At 44.2% G+C, this 17,500-nt stretch overlaps 1 protein-coding gene across 1 annotated transcript in view; it reads right to left on the bottom strand.

Annotated features, from left to right (window-relative positions):
- Positions 1-17,500, bottom strand: part of RYK (receptor like tyrosine kinase) — a 1,434,429-nt gene that overhangs the window by 374,868 nt on the left and 1,042,061 nt on the right. The gene's annotated exons all lie outside the window — the stretch shown is intronic.

The raw sequence follows: 17,500 nt of genomic DNA, 5'->3' as shown, positions 1-17,500 counted from the left end.
GTAGACTGATAGAAATACACCTACCAGGCTGTCTTGCCAGTATACAGAAAATGATTAAGACCTACACATGACTGGAAAATAAGCACTGTAATGCCCATGTCCAAGAAGAAAGTGGACATTCACAAATGGCAGTACAGGGGTATCAAATTCTTGTCTCACTATATAAAAGTTCTGTAAAGGGAGATTGACAAATATGCAGCAGAAAGAAAATGGAAGAGGAGCAGTTCAGATTCTGATCAGGATGCAGCATAACTGACAATGCCTACACTGAAACAGATAGTTGAGAAAAAGCTAGACATGAGTGGAGACCAACTCGGCATTCCTAGACTTGGAGAAAGCATAACACACAGTCCCAAGAAAGCTGATTTGGGCAGTCCTGCAGTGGTTCCAAGTCCAAAAAACAATGACAGAATTAGAGTAGATCATGTACAAGGACCCAATGATATAAGTGCTAACAGTGTTCCGACTCACAGAGGATATTTCTAGGGGCAGTGAATGTGCATCAGGGCTCTGAGACCACTGCTACTCATAATGGTGATGGACTACATTAGCAAACAGGCTGGAAAGGACAGATCAACAAAACTGCTGTATGCAGATGATGTGGCATTACAATCGGACTCAAACAAGAACTTCAGCAAATGAAAAGCTGAAGGTATAGGATGAAACTGAGAGCAGATAAGGCAGTTGTAATGACAGCAAATGGGAGAAATCAGAAGATGAAAACTGAGACAGAAGTGGAACAGGTTAACAGCTGCAAGTATCTGGGAGGTGTGGTTGAGCAGAAGGGAAGTCTGAATGAAGAGGTCAAAGTTAGAATAAGAGAGGCTACAGCCAACCACCCTAGAGTCTCAGGTGTAGTGAATGACAGAAGAATGCCAAAGTTGTTGAAAAATAAGGTGTACAAAAAAGTGGTATGACCAGTACTACTGTATCGTATATCATACAGAAACCTGGACACTAAAGGCAAAGCAGCTGAGGAAGCTAGATATGATGGTGATAGAGTACCTGAGATGGGTGGCAGGATGCAAACTGTGGGGCAAACATAAAAAATAACAAAAGGGCAGAAGCTCAATCAGCTCCAATTGCAGTTAAAGACAAAACGGATTATGGTGGTTTATGCTCATTTGCAGGAAAACGTGTCAATCTGGTACAGAAGATTTGGAACAAAAGAAGGCAACAGAAAACAAGAATGTCCATCAAATTGATGGACTGTGTGAGAGAAGACCTGAGACGGGCATTACTGGTGAAAAAGGTAGCAGAGTGGCAATGAATTGAGAGACAAGGCGTCAGATGACATAACACCCTAACCACATGTAGAAACTGGGAACAGGGGGTTGATGATGACCTACAGTGATCCTGGAACAGTTTCTAGTTTGAAGACTAGGAATAAAGAAGGTGAAGGAATGGCACCTTGACAAGGAGGGGACTGGCATGTTACCAAGGGGGTCAAAGAATAAAGCTTGCAAGGCTTAGACAAAGGACATTCCCCTTCTGGAAGGATGCTCCAAGCAAAACATAAGCCATTCCTCAGGGAAAGATAGCCATGCCATTATGTAAATTAACACCACAGCCTGAAGTCATAATCACACATCTTAAAAGATTCCAAAGTGAAGAGGTTACCTGAAAACCCAAACAGACCAGCAGCTATAGACATAGTCTGGAAAAGGGCCTCTCTGAGCCCAGAATTTAGGAGGGGTACAAGCTTCCTTAGCACTAATTCTACCAAAAAGGACTGGAAAGATGAGATAAATTTGAGAATCCTAAGATCCAGTGCAACAGAGGATTACACCTTCTTGCTGTCTTGTCCCAAGCTCTTGACTTTTTGTCAGGTAACAATGGGCTGCTCAAGTGCCACAGTAGCAGAGTCAGAGTTTCTCCAGTATTCTAAGAATACATTCTCAAAACTGGTCTCCAAGTAAGATGAGAAGACCATGATGACCAGTGACTCCCCACCCAAGATTAACCTTAAGAAGAAGCAGTAGAAGTGCAACACACAGAAACTACGAATTGCTGGGACTCCCCAAAGGACAGGAAAGTCATGGAGAGACGTGAGGAAAGTAAAGTTGTGTAGGTAAATTCAACATAACAGGAGATGTTCAAATGATCACTGCTGCAGTAGTCTTAGCTATATGGGGTTATATCCTTCCAAGGACATAACAGCCAGCCAGCTTCAAAGGTTCAGGCCACCTTCCATGCCCTCAAACTGTCACACAGCTCGAGCTGAACAGACTAAAAACAAATCTGGCCACCAAGTCCATTGAGCTTTACTGCTGCAGAAGAGTACGCTCCTCTAAGGCTTCTGAGGATCAACGATCGGCTGGTGCTGTTCCTTTGCTAGGCAGATAAGTTCCCTTTTGGGGAAAAAACTTCCATTTTTTTTAAATATTGTTTGTGTTTTATCACTTTCATCTTCAGGAAAGCTACTTTAAAGCTAGGAATTTTATGTTTTAATGGACTGTCATGAGACTGTATCATACTTTTAAACAGCAGTGCTTTTTCCCCTACCAGTTTAAAAGTTGTGTTAAGCAACTGTAACGGAAAACCATTTTTTTCTGTGAAGAAATTGTGTTTATTTTAATTTCTGGAGGCTGGTAAAGTGTTTTAAATTGCTTTTACTGTGGTTTTCTGTGAAAAAAGTGACTTTTAAAAACTTATTTTTACTGGTATTTGCTGCTTACCTTCCTTCAATATGATGAACATCTGAGGATATTAAATGCCTCGTATATAACAAGGATGTTACAAAATTGACAAGACTCCCCAAGGGAACTTGAGAAGTGAGGGAACACTGCCATCTTTTACACCCCCAGTCAAAGGACAGCAAGGAAAAAGCACACACCTGGTTATTAACACCACCATAGCCCACACGTGAACACAAACACTAAAGGTTGCATGTAAGGGAAAGAGTTCCCCAGCAGGCTTGATGTCTACGCCCAGGTTCAGACCCTGGCATAGGTGCACACAGTGTCTCGCCCTCTACAAGGACCAATCAACCTGATGGACCAGTGGGCTCAGATCTACAGATGAGTTGAGACTTTTTATTGCAAATGGCACAAATATTAATAAGTGGAGTGATTCACAGAAACTGATGTAGACTTGTATAAGATCAAGTTTTACAGAAATAGTACTGACAGCTTAAGTTCAGTTTTTGCATAGGAAAAATGAGTACAATATTTGAGTAAACATAGGCGGTACTTTTGCAGACATACATATGGGGGAAGGTGGGCAGGAAGTGAGGAATAATAAAATAGGATAACACAGGTGCTAAGTTATGATAAGTAAACAACTGCTGATCTGATGTTATCCATTTCATTATTTCTCATGACTGGGTCAGAATACCCAACTACAAGAGTATCCTGGGTGGCCCTAAGGAAGGATGTGCCTGAGCAAAGTGGAACCAAAAGATGCTCTGCTTCTGGAGACAACAGCCAATTTATAATGAGAAACGAAGGTGTGAGGAGTCGACCCAAGTGGCTGCAGCGCAAATGTCATCTATAGACACCAGAAGGCTGACGAGGTAGCAACCTACCTGAAAGAGTGAGCCCTAGGCGGATGAGGTAGCTCTAAACTCAGAGAATAAATGGTGGAAATACAGTTTGAAATCCACTTGGAAACAGTTACCTTAGACACTGCAACCATGTCTGTTTAGAGAGAAGGCTACAAACAACTATCACCTTTCCTGAAAGGCTTAGCTCTGTGCAAGTAAAACCTTAACTGTCTTTGTATATCTGGAGTATGGAGGAGGTATTTGCCTTTGTTGGAATGATTCAAAAAAGACAGCTAACAGAATATACTGGTTAATATTATTTTCAGTGGCTTCCTTGGACATGGAGTAGGGATTAGTTCTCAAGGCCACCCTGTCTTTGGAAAAACAACATATGGTGGCTTAGATGACAAAGACTGTAGTTCCAAAATCCTCTTAGCCAAAGTTATGGCCACAATAAAGGTCTTCCAGGACAAGAACTTAATATCACAGGAATGAGCTAGTTTGAAAGGGCTTTGAGTGAGAGACTGCAACATTATAGTCAAATCCCAAAGGGGGGGGGGGGCTTTGATAGGGGGCCTGAGGAGAAAAACACTTTTCATGAAGGCCTTGCATAGCCTTGAGGAAAAAGTAGGCTCCTTACCAACATGAAAATTGGAAATGGCAGCCAACTGTAGTTTAAGGTAGAGAAACTGGCACCTTCTTGATAAAGCGATGATAAAAACAGAAAATCCAAAACAGGAGTAGAGAAGGGATCAAGACTTCTTTCAGCAGCCCAAAAGGAAGTTTCCACATACTGTTGTAAAGTTGAGTTCACGGCTACTGAGAGGCCAAATACTTCTGTTTATAGGGGAAGCCAGCCTGGACTGTCTTAGTATCATAGGAAGTGAAGAAACCATGCGGTTAGACAAAGGGATCAAAGGTTTGGTGTTTGCAATTCCAAGGAATGAGATACGAGATCATGTGTGGGATTCTAGTATTCATGATGGAGACTTCACATGAGATGACAGGAAGGGAAACCACAACTGACGAGGCCAGAAAGGGGCAATGAAGATCATGGGACTCTTCCTTCTGTGGTTTTCTGAAGTAACTTGGGGATCAACAGAACTGGTGGATATGCATACAGGAGCCATGGAGGCCAATCGTGGATGAGAGCGTTCCTCGGGGGCTCTCCCACTGGAATGATCAGGGCAAAGTACCTACTCCATTTGCTGTTCATTAGGGAAGCAAACAGGTGGCAATAAGCCTGGCCCCAATAGCCGAATATCTGTGATGCCACTGATGGTTTGAGGGACCACCCATGTGGGCTCAAGATGGACCTGCGGAGTCTCTCTGCCAGCACGACGGACTCCACAGGTAAGTGCATTGCAGAAAAAAAGTGACTAGAAGAAATTGCTCATTCCCATACACTCATGGCCTCTCTGCACAGCAGATAAGCATGTGTTCCTCCTTGCTTATTGATGTACCAGACTCCTGACATGTTGTATGAACTGCAATAATCCCCAGAGAAAGGCAATCCTGAAAGGCTTGCAATGTCAGGAGGTCTGCTCTCATCTCTAGAATGTTTATGTACAATATGGTCTCTTGTAGAGGCCATATGCCTTGACAGTTCTGCCCTGAAAATGCCCCCCCCCCCCCAGCAGGGAAACATCTGTGGTCACTGTGGCTGTGGGAAGGGGAAGAGAAAAGGGTCAGCCTCAGAAGAGATCCTCTGAAAGAAGCCAACACTGAAGTTGTCGCCTGCAAATGGGAGTCGGTAATATTGGCATAGACATAGGATGATAGAGAATGGACCATTGGACTGCTAGTGCCCACTGGAGTACTTGCATATAATATCTTGCCAGCTGTACAAGGAGGATGGTCGCAGACATGGACCTCAAAGCCTTGAGAATGAGATACGTCTGCGACGATAGGACCTCTAGAATCACCTTGACCTGTTGCCTGAGCAAATTCACATTCTGAAGGGGCAAAGCAGCAATTTCGGTCACTATGTTGAGCTGGGTTTCTACAAGTTCCAAACTTTGCACAGGCATCAGCTTTGACTTGGCCACATTGACCGTAATGCCTAACTTGTTGAAGGTCTCCAAAAGGTACTGCACCGCTAATGTCAGTTGATGCCTTGTGGGAGCCATGAGGAGCCAATGGCACAGAAAGACCTGGAATCCTTTGCAGTCTGAGGTGGGCTGCGACCACTGCCAAGCATTTTGGAAATACCTGGGGGGGGCTGTGCTGAGTCCAAGGGCAGGGCTCTGAATGGAAAATAACTGGTTCCCAGTTGGAAGTGAAGATGCCTCCTGGAATGCCTGTCTATCTTGATGGGATAGTAGATGTCCTGAAGGTCCATGGAGCACATCCACTCATCCTTGTGCAAAAGCGGTAGGATGGACTGAACAGTGACCATCCAGAACTTCAACTTTTTGCCAAACAGATTCAACTTGCTGAGGTCCAAAATTGGATGCAAGTCCCCAGTCTTTTTTTTGGAACCAAAGTGATGCTCTTTGTCCAGTTGGGACATCCTGGATGGCTCTTTTTTCTATAAGTTTTAGAACTTCTCTTTGGGACAGTTCTCCCTGACTGGGTGGCGCATTGGGAAGAACTCTCTTGGGGACATGGAGGTGTTTGGAAAAAGGGAACATAATAACCACTGGATATGATATTGAGCACCAAGCGATAGTTCATTATGGCTATCCAGGTGTTTGGGTGCAACGAGAACCAATCCCCAACTATCTCAAGGTCAGGACAGTTGGACAATGCCTAAGGGGCACTGAAAGGGCTTTTCAGAGAAAGGTTCTCTGAAGCCTGGATCTGCAGACCCCTCTGCCTCTGGGGTGGCACCTACCACTGAACCCTTTTTCCCCTGCCTCTGGAAGACGGATCCTCAGGGGTGTCTGGAAGGAACCCTGCGACTTTCGGAACCAAAGTTTCTTACCTCCCCACTGTTTCTTGGAAAAAGACCTCTGGGGGGGTAGAGAATTTGAACCCTACTGTCGACATCTTTCCTTCTTGCTCAATTCAGGTCAAAGTCTCCTAGACTAATGGTCCAAAAAGGGATGAACCATCAAAGGGGGCATTCGTGAAAGATGCCTTGAAGGGTTCCACAAACCTACACAAACACACCTATGCATGATGCCTCAAGGCAATGCCTGCATCAGCCAGCCACTCAACAGGAACCCTTCACAGCAGCATTTGAGATTAACCCCATCGAGGAACTGGCAAGAGAAGAAAAAGTGGTGAGCTGGGGGGAGACCCTTCTGAAGTCCTCCGCAGACAAACTTCGAAAGAGATGTGGTTAGTTCAGTAACCTGGTCTCTTTGGAGGGGGGGGGGGGTGAATTGTGCCAAATAGTTAAGAGTTCTCAAGCCAAATGTGGTTGAGGCATAGATTTGCTTCCTGTGTATCACCTGAGACTCCCTGCTCGGGGGATGGATGGTGGTGCTCCGCTCAACCAGCTACTTCTACGTGGCCACATCAACTGGAATACATTTGCTCCAATGCATCCTGTTGGAAGGGGACCTAATGAACTTGTCAGCCTTCTTGGGCACTGGTTCCACAGTGTCAGGTTCCTTCCATGCCCTGTGCAAAATAAGGTCGATGAGCTCATCCACTGGGGGGGGGGGGGGGAGACACCCAGGAAGTAGATGGGCCTGTCACAAAAGCCTTCAGGATCATAGACTCCTCTGAAAATAGGGGTTAGGATGACCATCTGCCTTTGTGTTGCAACAGTTCCAAAATGACTCCAAAGAAGACATCATCAGGTGGAGACAAGGCAGACCCATCTCCCTCACAGAAATCTCCATGGGCGAGTCCAAGTGCCTCCTCTTGCACTTTCTCTTCCTCCTCCTCTGTGTGGATCTTAAGGAAGACTCACTGGGGGTTAAACGCCACCTGAAGGCTACCTCGGAAGGACTGACCCTGGACAGGATGGATGGGCTCAGAAGCGTGACAAGGCTGGGATGTACCCGGTAGAGGGAAAGATGCTGCTCCAGATTTGGAGAAAGTCTGCTCTATCACCCAAAAGACCAACGGACTCCAGGAAATTCCCTCCCTGTCCCTGGGAGCCGAAACCACGAGGGATGAAAGACCAGAGCCATCCCTGGGCCCTGGCCCTCCCGACAGTACTGGGCCTGAGCTGTTGAGGGCAGAGGCTCCCAAGGGAAGAGACTGATCTGAAAAGCACAAATCTGATCCCATTCCCAGAAACCCAGCGCCGACCTCTCTGAGTCAAGACCTGCTCAGTTCCGATGGCAACAGAATGGAGCTGATCAGGGACCATGATGGAGTTAGAAAAGCATGCATTCCAGATCTGTTGATGCCTCCCTCGGGTGAACCGGGTCCTGGAATTCCGAAACAGAGAGAGTCGAAGAGATGGCAACCTTGGGGCTGGGGATCTGGCTGAGCAGAGCAGGCTTGAGATACCAAGAGACCCATCTCTATGTGGGCCTTGAGAAAGCTCCCCCTTATCCTGTCCACATCTGAGGCCGAAAGGCTCCTGGAGGACCCGTAAGAAGCTAAAGACTGGGCAGACTTATCCAGGGGATGTCTGCCTGGACCCCAAAGCAGTCCTATGATATCCCCAATCCGAAGACCTGCTCCGATGCCTAGGAGCTGAGTGCTTTGGATCCAGAAGGAGAATCCTTAAAAGTAATACTGGATCTGATGAACATGTCAGATCTGACCCCTGTTGGACAGCATTCTTCAGATCCAAAAGCGCAGATGGATCCAAGGAAGCCCGAACTGCAGTCAGATCTGAAGACCTCTGCTCCAAAGAGACCTCAGAAAGCACAGTTGTGTAACACTTACCATAAATGTAGATGTTGAGTGTATTCACTGTTGCAATCATCACATTTGAGTTATCTGCCTGCAGGTAGCCCTCAGTCAGCCCGAATACCAGAGTCTTGGGATTTCTGCATCGGATGCTGTCACCTCTTCCATGACGTCAGGTCCTCAGGGGTATAAAACATGCAGCCGATGCATTTACATCAGTTTTTCTTGACCCAGATGTCAGGAGCCCCCAAAATAGGAAGCAATTACACGGTGTGAAAAACCTCCAGTAAAAAGTAAATACCATAGCCATAAGATATGGCCAAAAAGAGGATAGGTAGAAAGCATAGAAAAGTCAGGAGGCTGGAGGGAGGGTAACCAGGACTGCAACAGTGAATACACTTGAACATCTACATTTATGGCAAGTGTACACAACTGTACTATGTTCTTCATGTTTCACTGTTGCAGTCATCACACTTGGGTTGATTCTCAAAGCTGAGGAAGGGTGGAGGCAGTCAAGTAATAGTAGGGCTGGCTAGCAGTCCTTGTAAGACTGTTGTGGCAAATCCAGCTCTGGATTTAAAAAAAAGACAGGTAATTGGTAATGCTTGGTGAAGGTGTGTACAGCAAGTACAGTTGTGTACACTTACCATAAATGTAGATGTTAAAGTTTATTCACTGTTGCAGTCATTACATTTGGGCAATCTGCTTGCAGGTAGCCCTCAGTCGGCCTGATTAACAAAGTCTTGGATCCTGCATTGTTTGCTGTCCCTTCTTTCATGACGTCAGGTTGTCAGGGGTATAAAACATGCAGCAGACGCCATTACATCAGTTTTTCTTTTCCCAGATGTCAGGTGCCCCCCTAATGGGAAGCAATTAAATATAAAAGTAAAATGATACCTCCAACAAAAAAGCAAATACACCAAAAAGCTTTTAAGCATGGTAAAGGAAAGCAGAGGTATAACCAAAAGAAGCTAGGGGGCTGGAGGGAGGGTAATCAGGACTGCAACAGTGAATACACTCGAACATCTACATTTATGGTAAGTGCACACAACTGTACTATGATCATCATGTTTTCACTGTTGCAGTCATTACATTTGGGTAGATTCCCAAAGCTATGGTTGGCAGGAGGAATTTAAATAGCATTAGGACCAGCTGTAAGGCCCTGCAAGACTGCAGTGGCAAAGCCAGCACTGGATTTAGAGAAAACTGGCAAATGATAATGCTTGTTGAAAGTATGTACAGAACTCCAGGTAGCAGCTTCTAAGATGTCCCTGGTAGGGACACCTCTGAGAAAGGCTGTAGAGGTAGATGCAGACCTGGTGGAGTGAGGTCTGATCCCTAGGGGATAGATTTTTCATGGTGCTATTATAGCAGAAATGAATGCAATGGCCTATCCATTTAGAAATGGTTTGCTTTGAAACAGCCTTCCCCTCTGCACCTGCAGCAAATGCCACCAGCAGTTGTTAAGATTTCCTTTGAAGTTTAGTCCTGTCCAAGTAGAATCTAAGTTGTCTGTGCACATCTAAGGAATGCAGTATCCATTCCCCTTTGTTCTGTGGATTGGGAAAGAAGGTTGGCAAATGAATGGACTGATTAAGATCCACACTGGATACCACCTTGGGCATGAAGGATGGACTGGTTCTGAGGGACACCCTCTCTGCATGAAAGATGATAAAAGGCTCCACTGCCATAAGAGCCTGTAATTCAGATACCCCTCTAGCTGAAGTGATTGCTAAAAGGAAAGCCGTTTTCCAAGAAAGAAATTTTAAGTCCGCAGTAGCAATTGGCTCAAATGGAGGTAGAACGAGTTTCTCCAAAACAAAGTTAAGGTCCCAGGCTGGGGTTGGAGCTCTCCTGGGTGGTCTCAAATTTTTGGCCCCTCTGAGGAACTGCTTGAGCAGTGGATGAGAGAAGAGGGGGGGTTTCTGTGTTATAATGAGCTGAAATGGCTGAGGCATGGATTTTAATGGAGGAATAAGACAGGCCCTTGTGAAGCATCTCAGTTAAGTATTGCAAAATCTGAGGTAAATTGGGTGCTGCGGTGCTCATCCCTTGAGATTGGTTAGAAGCAGATTTTCTAGTACTAGGCCTCCTGGCCTCTAAAATGATATCCATCACAGGTTTATTGAGGGATGGTAAAGGAGAGATTAGTTAATTAGCCAGGTTGCAAGGTTCAGTGTTAGAAGCTGAGGGTGCAGAATCTGGTTCTCCTGCTGGGACAACAGGGAAGGAGTCTGAGGCAGGTGCAATGGGGGTAACCATGACACACTGCGCAGGAGGGGGGGTACCAGTGTTGGCGTGGCCAGTCTGGAGCAATCAAAATCATCCTTGGTTTGTCCTGTTTGATTTATAGTAGTACTTTGGAGAGCAGAGGCAGTAGGGGGAAGGCATAGGCTGAGAGGTTTTTCCATCTGAAGGACAGGGCATCCATTTCCAGGCTTGTTTGTGGGGAGTCCTTGTGCAAAATTTGTCCAATTGGTAGTTCTGGGGCGAGGCAAATAGGTGTATATCCTGGCTCCCCCATTTGCTTGTCAACATGTTGAAAATCCTTGGTTCCAGTTTCCACTCGTGTGGGTCGATGAGGTTTCTGCTTAGTCCATCTGCCAGTGCATTTAATTTTCCTGGCAGGAATTGAGCTCGTAGGTCACTTGGTAGCTCAAGGCTGTGTCCCACAATGCCATGGCTAGTCTGCAGAGGGAGTAAGAAAGTGTACCACCCCGCTTGTTTATGTACCAGATAACAGTGGTATTGTCCGTCTTTACCCTTAGTTGTCCTGGAAGAATGTGGTCCTTGAAGGCTGTCAGAGCATTCTGTACAGTTAACATTTCTTTTTGATTGATATGCAGGTGCATTTGACTTGTGTTCCATTTGCCCTGAATGCACTTCCCTGGCAGGTGAGCCCCCCCCCCCCATGCATAGTCTGATGAGTCTGTTAGGATATGGGCGGCAGCGGGTGGTATGAAAGGTAGTCCCTTGTTTTGGTGGCAGGCCACTGCCCACCAAAGGAACTCTAGGCGTAGGCAAGGTATGATAGGAATCATTGCTTCTAGATCCTGGGAATGTTGACAACATAGGCTTTTTAGATACCACTGTAGTTTCTTGCAAATGGAATTAGAAGAATGCAGGAGGCCATGAACCCCAAGGCTTGCAGTATTTGTCTTGCAGACATAGCAGGGTTTTTGTGGCCACTTGTCTGATGAAGGTTGTCAAATGAATTTGTTTCTCTGGCGTGAGGTAAGCCATCTGGGAAGTTGTATTCAAGCTTGCTTCCAGGAATATAATTTGTTTGACAGGGTACCAGGTGAGATTTATTTTTGTTTATGGTGTACCCCAGACAGGTTAGAACCCCTTGTACAAAGGCCAGATGATTCAAAAGTATATCCTGGCTTTCTGCCTGAATTAGACAATCGTCCAGGTATGGGTATATTTGAATATTTTTTGCCTGCAAAATGCAATAACTGGAGCTAGGCACTTTGTGAATGCCCTGCGCACAGTAGATAAGCCAAAGGGCAGTGCAGAGAACTGATAGTGTGTGTAGCTGCTTTGAAGCTAAGGTATCTTCTGCAAGATTCCCTGATTGGGATGTGCAGGTATGCTTCTTTTAAATCTAGAGTTGCCAACCAGGCATCTTTGCCTAGCATAGGAAGCAACTGGTGAAGAATCATCATCATGAATTTTGGAATCTCCAAAAAGGTGTTTAGGGTAGAAAGGTCCAGGATAGGACACCATGAATTGTCTTTTCTGGGTACCAGGAAAAGTCTTGAGTAGAAACCTTGTCCCTTTTCCTCATCTGGTACCAACTGAATAGCCCCCCATGCTTAAGAGAAAAAGTACTTGTTTTTGGGCCTCTGCCCACTGAATTGAGGGAAGGTCTGGCCACCCTTTTGGTGTTGGCAACATGTGGAAGTGAAATCTGTATCCCTGGGACAATATATTTAAAACGCTGGAAGATATTCGGTTCTTCAGTTTTCTAATAGTTTTACCTATATAGAATGATGAACACATGGAGCACGTGGCCATATATACTACTGCAGTAGTATTACAGGTTGCTTTAGTATTAAAATGGTAAAGTCTCTTTGTTAAAGGATGTTTGAACAGATGGCTAGTTCCTTCATAAATATCTCCACAACATGTACAGTTGTAGCATTTAAACGTCCCTAATTTAGTTTCATTATTAGGTATAAATCTATTAAATTCTTTGTAACATAACCGTTGTTTAATTGTTCTCATGTTTCTGAAGCAGAAATATGGTTTCACATCTAATATTTTTCTTACTTCATCACATGCCATAAGTACAAGCCAGTTCTTCTCTATTATTCTTTGTATTAAATACGTATTAGAATTAAAAGAAGTAACAAATCTCACCTTATTACCACATTCTCTCACTTCATTACTTGTAGTACCTCCTGTGTATATAGGTTTTAATGTAGTGGGTCTCTGGGCTATGGTCTTTCCCTTATGTTCCAAGACCAATCTATTACTATAACCACTAGAAAGCAATTCTTGTATTGTGGTTTCGAGTTGTATTTTAAACATTATTTCATTAGTATTTAATTTACTAACTCTACTCAATTGCGATCCTATTATACTCCTAAATATATGGGGGGCATGCATACTGGCAGAATTCAGATACCGTCCTGAGTGTACTTCTTTGTGATGTATACTTGTTTCAAAAGAATTCAAGGTTTTTTCTAGCATCACATCCAGAAATACTATTTTATCTCTAGCAGACTGCATCTTAAATTTTAAAAAGTTCGTGCTTTCATTCAAATATTCCCCATATATTTAGGAGTATAATAGGATCGCAATTGAGTAGAGTTAGTAAATTAAATACTAATGAAATAATGTTTAAAATACAACTCGAAACCACAATACAAGAATTGCTTTCTAGTGGTTATAGTGTAGATTGGTAAGGGAAAGCAGACACCAGAGACCCACTACAAAACTATACAGTACAAATAATGAAGTGAGAATGGGTAATAAGTTATTTTGTTACTTTAATTCTATCATTTAATACAAAGAATAATAGAAGAACTGGCTAATAACATGTGATAAAAATATTAGATGGCATATTTCTGCTTTAGGAAGAAGGAAAATTCTGACATGGGTATATACCTAATAATGAAACTAAGTGAGGGCGTTTAAATGCTACAGCCATGTGTGAGATATTTATGAAGGAACTAGCCATCTGTTCAAACATCCTTTAACAAAGAGACTTACCATTTAATACTAAAGCAACCTGTACTGCAGTAATATATAAATACGTGCTCCATGTCATTCTATATAAAACTATTGTCGAAACTGAATAGTGCAAGTCTGAGATTAATGGGGCAGTAAGAACAAATTCCCTATATAAGCATATAGCAGAACATGGGGCAGAACACAGATTTGTGTTCCGAGTTATACATGTAGTTGAAAAAACAGAGAGAGGTGGAGACATGAACAATAAGTTGGAGTTAAAGGAGTATGAGTGGATAACTAGATTACAGGCAGATAAAACTCCAGGAATTAATGATGTTGTAACATTGAAACCTGTGTTAAAATTCTCACAGCAAAGTAAATTAAAATGAAATGTATATTTTAAAAGTTTTTATAATTTTTGAATGTAATGGTCATATGACTGTTTGGCTGCAAGTCATGTGACATAGACCCACACTATATATTCATTGTGTTTTTAACATTGAAATGTATGCACTGAAGAAGGGTTTTTGACCTGAAAGCTTTGCCGTGTTTTATAAACAGTTTATCTTCCAGCGTTTGTGTGATTTTTGACCGCTTTTTTATTTTTACAATATATTTAAAACCCATTTGTCCTGGGTAATGAGCTCCCAGTTCTATGCATGAAGAGCAATCTTTTCCCCCAAAGGGGCAGTCAGTTGATAAGTGCTTGGAAATTTTAAAAGGAAGTCATTGAGACAGTTCGCCATAGGGGGATGTCTTATTACTCCCAGATTTGGAAGTGGAGGCCCCCCACTGCTTCCCCTGGGACTGAAACATGGGGTTTCTGCTGTGTCTGGGTTTGGCTTGAGAAGACCTAGAAGGGGCTGGAAATGCTGCCAGATTGCATAGAAGTGGGTACCAGTGCTGGCAGGGCCAGTCCGGTGCAATAAGGATTGTCCTTTGTTTGTCCTGTTTGATCTTGAGTAGTACTTTTGAGAGGAGGGGGAAAGGCATAAATTGAGAGGTTTTCCCATGTAAAGGATAGGGCCATCCACTTTCCATGCCTGGCTGTGGGGATTTCTGGTGCAAAATTTGCTCAACTGATGGTTTGAGGGGTAGGCAAAGAGGTCCACCTCTGGTGTCCCCCACCTATGGGTAAGAAGTCTGAATAAGATGGGTTCCAGTTTCCACTAGTGTGGGTCCAGTATATTTCTGCTTAAGTCGTCAGCCAGTGAATTTTGTTTGCCTGGCAGGAATTGAGCTTGCAGGTGCACTTGGTTGTTCAAGGCTGTGTTCCACAGGGCCATGGCTAACCTGCATAGTGGGTAGGAATGAGGTCCCCCCCTGCTTGTTTATGTACCACATAACTGTGGTGTTGTCTGTCTTTATCAAGAGTTGTCCTGGAAGAAATGAGGTATTTGAAGGCTGCCAGAGCATTCTGTACAGCTAACATTTCTTTTTGATTGATATGTAGGTGAATTTGTCCTGGGCTCCATATGCCTTGAATGCATTTGCCAGCCATGTGAGCCCCCCATGCATAGTCTGACGCGTCTGTTGTCAGGGTTTGGGCGGGGAGGGGTTGAGTGAAAGGGAGTCCCTTGTGGTTGCAAGCCTCTGCCCACCAAAGGAACTCTGCCCTTAGACAATGAATGATAGGAATAATTGTTTCTAGGTCCTGAGAATGCTAGCAACAGAAACTTTTTAAGTACCACTGAAGCTTCATTATATGAAGTCTTGCATATACAATTAGTAGAAAGCATGAGGCCTTCAACCCTATGGCTTACAGTATTTTTCTTGCAGATAGCTGGGTTCTGGTGGCCATTAGTTTGAAGTAGTTTGTCAAACAAACCTGCTTTTCTGGAGTAAGGAATGCCATCTGGGAAGTTGTGTTCAAGCTTGCTTCCCAGGAATACAACCTTTTGGCTGGGCATTAGATGTGATTTATTTTCGTTGATGATATACCCCCAGAGACATTAGAAGTCTCTCTATAAATGCCAGGTGCTGAAGTAGCAAATCCTGACTGTCCGCCTGAATCAGGCAATCGTCCAAGTATATATAAATTTGAATTGTTCTCTGCCTGCAGTATGCAATGGCTGGAGCCAGGCACTTTGTGAATACCCTGGGAGCAACAGATAAGCCAAAGGGAAGTTCAGAGAACTGATGGTGCATACAGCCTGCCCCGAAACAGATATTTTCTGCAAGATTCCCTTATGGGGATGTGCAGATAAGCTTCTTTTAGGTCTAGGGTGACTAGCCAGGAGTCCTTGGCTAGCATAGGAAGCAGTTGTTGTAGTGCAAGCTTTCTGAATTCTGGGACCACCAGGAAGGTGTTGAGAATGGACAGGTCCAGGATAGGGTGCCAAGAGCCCTCTTTTCTGGGCACCTGGAACAGTCTGGAGTAGAAACCCTGTCTTCTTTGGTCTGCTGGAACAGGTTGAATAGCCCTGATACTGAGAAGAGAAAGTACTTGCTTTTGAGCCTCTGCCCACTAGTTTGGAGGAAGGTCTGGCAACTCGCTTGGGGTTGGCAGTGATTGGAAGTAGAATCTGTATCCCTGGGATACAATGTTTAGGACCCATCGATCCTGGGTAATGGACATCCAGTTTTTTGCATGCAGGGTGAGTTTTCCTCCTAGGGGTGTAAGTACTTGTGCATGGCTGGGAAGGATGATAGACAAGTCATAGTGAATTTTTTCCATAAGGGGGTGGCTTACCACTCCCTGTTTTTCAGGAGGGAGCACTCCATTGTTTAGATCTCTGTGTACCCTGAGACTGTAGCCTTGGTCTGTTGCTCCTGGGTTTGGGCTGAGACCACCTGGTAGAGACTGGAAAAGACCAGTTTTTTTGAAGGCCAACGCTTACTGAATCAAGGTGGCTGTACTTGTAAGCAATCTTTAACAGTTTGCATAGATTTAGCTTTTTCCTCCATCTTTTTAAGAACCTCTTCTGCTTTTGAGCAAAACAAACGTTCCTGGTTTAATGGAGCATCTAGTAATTTTGCTTTGACATGGTCTGGCACGATTTGTTCCTTCGGCCAGGCATGCATTCTCAGTACAGACCCAGTGACAGCAGCCCTGCAAGATGCTTCTAAGGCATCAAAACCACACTGCAAAGTATGTTTACTGACTTGGTTTGCAGAATGTATTAACTCTTGTAAATCCTTATTTTCTGCAAAATCTGGAAGCAACAACATTTTTTGTTTAATTAGTTCCACAATATGCTGCTGGTACTTCAACATGTGAAACTGGCAATTTAAAGCCCTGATGGCAAGAGTTGCAGAGGTATATACATTCTTGCCCCATCTGTCCAAAGCCATCGAATCCTTGTCCAAAGGGGTAGGATTTTTGGCTGTAGTAGCCTTAATATCTTGAGGTCCCTGGGAAATGGTGTCTGGATCCGCAGTGGTTCTTAAAGAGAAATTTGTGAGAGTCGGGTACCCTGTAGTACCTGTCAGACAATCTAGGAGCTGGTGATAAAGTATCAGGAGTAAGAATGGATTCCATGAAAACAGCTACAATATCCAGGACAGGGGGTATAGCTAGAGGCCTGTGCTGAGGCAAGTCTAAAAATTCTCTGAGTCTCTTTTTGGACTGTGGGTAAGTCCTGGCATTCCCAGTGGAAATGCTCTCTTAAGGTATGCAAGGTTTCACCAAAAGAAAAGTCCTCTGGAGGGGAAGCAGAGGGAATGGAATCCTCTGCATCTGAATCCTCATACGTAGATAAAGGTATGTCCTGGTAATCAGAGGAATCAGTCATCGGACTCATGGTCTGTTGAATCAGAAGGGAAATCAATTCTTTGTCTTTTAAATGGGGAAGACTGGCTTCCTCTAATTAGAGTTATAAGGTCTTCAGCCATTCTAAGCATTTGTTTCTGTGGCGTGGGAGTTTGAGCATGCGCTTTGGTCGGCGGTTTTCTAGGCGTAGTGTGAACTTTGGGCATGAGAAACTCTGTTATTTTAGTCTGACTCGAAGTAGTCAGTTTAATTCGAACATCGGAAGGTCGGAATACACCCTCAGAAGCCGGTGCAGTGGCTCCAGACCCATCCAAGGTAGAGACATCCGCAGGTTCCATAATCAAAGAAGCATCTTGCCGGGG

Source organism: Protopterus annectens, chromosome 4.part1 (assembly GCF_019279795.1).
Source record: "Protopterus annectens isolate FY-2018-M chromosome 4.part1, PAN1.0, whole genome shotgun sequence".
Classification (NCBI taxonomy): domain Eukaryota; kingdom Metazoa; phylum Chordata; order Ceratodontiformes; family Protopteridae; genus Protopterus; species Protopterus annectens.
Note: the sequence above shows the minus strand (reverse complement) of the source record. Positions and strands in the feature narration are given on the sequence as shown.